Genomic DNA, 5000 nt, shown 5'->3' on the forward strand with positions numbered 1-5000 from the left:
CCTTCAAGATGAAACTTATCTTCAGAGTTGAAATACGCTAAAATGTTCCTTTAATAGCTTAAATGGATGAAGTAAAGACGACATGTTTGTTTTAAACTTGTTTTTGTTGTTTTCACGGTATTTTGAGAGTGAACCAGCTATTTTTATGAGACTAAAACAAAGGGGGCGAGGGGGGGAAACCAAATAATAATAAAGTCCACACATGTCTTCAATAGCAGGTGTTGATTTCTCACCATCAAAACAACACAGTTTAGCTGTTTTACTGTCTGTTTTTGTCAGGTTTGGCTCGAGCCTCTTTGTCTGCAGCCGAAGTTAAAACGAGCATCTGGTTTTGTTTTGTTTTAAGAACTCGGCTCAGATAATGAGACAGCGGGCGCGATTAGCGTCAGCTCTCCAGGCTGTTGTTTGTCCAACGTTACGCTTTCACCGTCGAAGTTCAGTTTGTGGACAGAAAGGGAAACTGGCAAAAGCATCGATGACATCGTAATTAATCAATCATTGTTGTGTTTTTGTTTTTTTTATACATCTGTTCATACTGAAATAAAATTAGGCTCAATGCATCAACTGGCACTGTTATCAAGAATGAGTTCAAATAAAAGTGAGTGGATTTAACTGTCAGAGAGTTATTGACTGTGAAGACAGACTGCACATTACGTACTGAAGCACCGCTCTGCATGAAAGGTCCGCTCAGCAGAACCCTCCCAGGTCACATGACATGGTTTCTGTTTCACATTCCAGCTGGGTTTCATTTAAAGTCTCTCAGTGCTGGTGACAAAACGTTACCCGAGTTTTAATACCGATACCAGAACAATACTTCTTCTGTATCTTACTTTGTAGGTTCCTCTCTTTAATTTAGCAAATAATGACCCGCTCGCTGTACATTATCCCACTTACTAAAGAAATCAATAACTTGACACTAAATATAGATTAAAAAATATATATATATATTTCAATGATTAAAAAATATTTTATTTATTTTAAAAATATTTTATTTATTTTAAAAATATTTTATTTATTTTAAAAATATTTTATTTATTTAAAGATTATTTTACTGATTTAAAAAAAGTTATTTTTTAATTATTTTGATTTAACGATTTTATTATTGATTCAAAAATGTATCTTATTTGATTTAAATATTTTTTATTTAAAGAAGTGGTTTAAAAATGATTTTAAATTATTTAAAAAATATTTTATTGATTTACAAATTATTTAAATGCTTCCTCTAAAACACATCCTGTACGTCCTCTCGCTGTGTACGGAAATCAGAAGTGCTTCGAGTATTCAACCCCTTCAGGGTGATTCAAGACCTGCTCACCTGGGTCCCTTCCCTATCATAACTTGTAACTGTACATTACCTCGTACATACATAACTTGTACTGCGGTCGTGATTAGCCGGCTGGTGAAAGTGTCTTTTTTTGGAAGGGGGGGAAGGGGGGGTTTGAACCAGCGGACAAGACAAAGTCAGCGCTCTCCCCCTCCGGTGTTTCACCGTCTTTTCACTTCATCTCATAAAGAACATCTCACTCTTGTGTGTTTTACTGCTGACACTCGCCCTGCCTCTCTCTCTCTTCATCTCTCCTGGTTAATTATCTGTTGGCATTCCACCCGCTGCTAATGAGACCACTAAACTGTGCTGTCAGACAGGCCTCAGGCCCTGTGTGAGTGTGTGTGTGTGTGTGCGTGTGTGTACACGAGTCTGTTTGTCTTGAAGTGAGCTGTTTTCGCGGAATCAAACCGTACAGTGTGAGTGTGTGTGATTTGTGTGTGTACATAATTGCAGACATCGTTTATAGCCCCCCACAGGTGTGTGTTTGTGTGTGTGTAGAAATTCTCACACACACTCATGTCTTGTCACACTGCCAGTCTGCTAATTCAAAGTGTGTGTGTGTTGTGTTGTGTGTTCACTATGTTCACGCATTATGTCATCACGTCAGGCTCTTCCTCACCGCTGCTGCTGCCGCCAAACGTGATGAAACGGCGGGTTTATGGTGTTGAGTCAAGACCGGGGGCTCTGCGTGGGGTACGGTGTGTGTGTGTGTGTGTGTGTGTGTGTGTGTGTGTGTGTGTGTGTGTGTGTGTGTTTGTGTACATACTGCGGCTCTAGACGCCGTGATGAAGAGTCTGTCATCTCGCTGACACACACTCTTTTATGGGATTTCCCCGAGCCGCCGTCGACCCCCACACACCGAGGAGAGAGTGAGATGCTCTGTGAGGTGTTTGGATGGAATGAGTCGGAGCTAAAATTGTTTGCAGGGATGCATTTACAACATTTGTTTCTTTTTTTCACTCCCTGACGGTGTCTGAGTGGAAATGTTTGACTTGTTTTGTTGTATTTTGGTTCATCACGCTGAAAGAAAATGTTTTTATGAATTTCAGATGTTCCCAAACTCCCTCCCTCTAACATCCTTTTTATATAAGAGAATGTTAACAGAGCAAAGCTCTTCTTTTACCCCCAATCACGTAATCACATAAGCTGCCCAGTACAACCACAATCTGCTCCTCTGGAATCTGAGCAGGGCGAGGTCACCCCAATGGTGGTAATGAGGTTTATTCTACCTGCCTGGGGTTTGAACTAGTGACCTTCCAAGTTGGGAGCTCTCAGAAACCGACGCTTCGGTACAAAGACGATGCTCAGCATTGTCTTGAAAAAGACAAAGACTCAGCTCGTCGTAAAGAAAATGATTTAGCAACACGAAAATGTTAAATACTCGCCAGAAAATACTATGTCTAGGGCTTTTATTGTGAAAGGTAAGAGCAGGTTTATGGCCGATCTTGAGTGTTTGAAGGTTCTTTTACAGACACTTTGAGCTCTTTATGAACACTTTCTGTAAGTTCGCATTTCTGCAGCCTTTGCCTGAGGGAATTACCCACAATTCATAGCATTGTGACGTTAAACACGGAGGTTACCGTCCGGAGACGTGAACAAAAAAACAAAGAGGACGTACACATAAACATGAAGGATTAACTATGGAACATAAAAACATATGAAAGCACAGATTAAATTACAGATTTATTCATCAAACATTTCATTTTGTTATTAAAGCTGTTTTGACAAAAACAAGTAAATAGATTAATTTGACAATGACCTCTCATCTTGTGAGACAAAAATCCTGGAAGTCATTAAAATCAGGAGTAAAGGTAACGTGATATATCGCGTCCCGTCCGTATTTACACCATTTCAGGCCCTCACGTTATTTAACAGGCGACGTCAGTGAAGTCCCTGAGGGTTCAGGGTCTGCGTGGCCTTTGTCAAGTTTTAAAGGAGTAATAAAGTTCCCGTTCCACGCCGTAAATTGGTTGATGCCTTTTTTGTTTTAGCTCAGAATAAAAATCAACCTTTTCCTTCGACCTTTAACCCTTTCAAAGTGGGTCTGCAGTCCAGCGTTCTGCTGCTCTGAGCTCCACCCTCTCACGATGGCGACGGCAAAAAATGCCGAGCTCACGGCTTCAAGACCGTTGTTTAGTTTGTGTCCGAATGTAATTAGTGTCAGGGAGGTTTTCATCAACAGCTCGAGTTTGGGTCTCCGTATACCAGCTGCAGCTCCAATAATAGAACAAACTTTACCGGACATCTGATTTCCAGCAGATTCCGTGAAATACACACTTTTACCATCAGCCCAGACCACAAACTAAGGCCTGCAGCCAGCTCCGTCCCCTACTGTCCTCCCTCAGTCTCTCTGCTGCTCTTTAAGCGTCTCCGCTGGGCATCACACAGCAGAGCAGAGATCAAGAAGAACAACAGATGAGAGTGATTAGTGATGAAGAGGAAGTCATGAGTGTTTGTACCCCCTCACCCTCTGAAACTGCACACACACACACACACACACACACACACACACACACACACACACAACACACACACACACACACACGCACACACACAACGCAGACGGGGACGGAGGAGGAACAAGACAACATACTGTACGTGTTCCTGCTGCTGCTTCCTTCACCTTTTTCCCCTCTTATGAATTTGCACTCCTGTTAAAATGTGGCAACGACACTCTTCACTCCATCACTGTGGCTTCACTTCATCAGTAGTCGTGTATTTGGATTTAAATTCAGTTCCAGAAAGTATTAAAAATTGTTTCTTAAATTGACTTTACTGCTGATGTTCTTGCACAAACACACAAACATGAACTTTGCTCAGAACCACGTTGGGCCTTTTTAAGATTGAATGAAACATGAATCACATTCATTTAACACCAGAAGTCAAGAATCCACGTCTGGTTTGTGTGAGCGAGTGTTGGAGGCCATCGATACAGAAAAGAAGACGATTTTGAGAATGAAGTCAAAGTATCTTGGTCTTTATGGAGGAGTGACGCAAATTCTCATTTGTTTGGAAATAAATTTCGATTTGTGTCTTTATTTTCATCGTATTCTCAGAAGTACAGATTTGAGCCGTCTCATTAAACCTGCGTTGTTCTATCATCATCATCTTGCTGACCATCTGCGGTCGGTGACTGTTTGGTTTCCTCTCCGGCTCTGGACTCTAGCGGCCCACGTTGTGCTGCGTTCAGAGGTAACGTGGATAATGAGAGTGATTACAGTTTACCGGCAGTCCAGCCTTTTTCTCTTTCTTCCTTCCTGTCACTGCAGTAAACACCGGCCCACTGCATGCTGGGACTCCTCGCTTTTAGTTCCTCCTGAAGATGTTTAAATGTGTCACATTAATGTCTGATATTAAAGACAGTTTGTGTGTTTGCATGAGTTCAATTATCTTTAAGGTCTTCATGGAACACACAGAGCAGAGCCACTTTGTTGGTTGAACTGTCTGAGAAGAGCGAATGTTACGCGCTATTCTGTTAAAAATTCTATTAAAAGTATTTTTAACCCCCAAAATATTGAGCAAACAAATGAGCGCTGATTTTATGATCTCAAAATCAAAAAACATCTTTTGGATCAAACTGGGCTAACTTTGGTGGATAAGTGATGGTTCAACTTTGTTCAAATCACTTCTGTCTCAACACGATTTTTGTGTTTCACACTGAAATAAACCACTT

General features: G+C 41.0%; 1 protein-coding gene across 2 annotated transcripts in view; it reads left to right on the forward strand.

Moving 5' to 3' along the window:
* The window catches only part of atg5 (ATG5 autophagy related 5 homolog (S. cerevisiae)), a 29644-nt gene extending 29032 nt beyond the window's left edge, over positions 1 to 612 (forward strand). For both annotated transcript variants that reach the window (XM_076081080.1, XM_076081079.1), the window contains exon 8: positions 1 to 612. This exon is cut by the window's left edge and continues 796 nt beyond it. The gene's annotated coding sequence lies outside the window, so the exon portion shown is untranslated.
* The last annotated feature ends 4388 nt before the right edge of the window (positions 613 to 5000 follow it).

This window comes from Anarhichas minor, unplaced genomic scaffold (genome assembly GCF_050575085.1).
Source record: "Anarhichas minor isolate MPS153535 unplaced genomic scaffold, ASM5057508v1 ptg000079l, whole genome shotgun sequence".
NCBI classification, from domain to species: domain Eukaryota; kingdom Metazoa; phylum Chordata; class Actinopteri; order Perciformes; family Anarhichadidae; genus Anarhichas; species Anarhichas minor.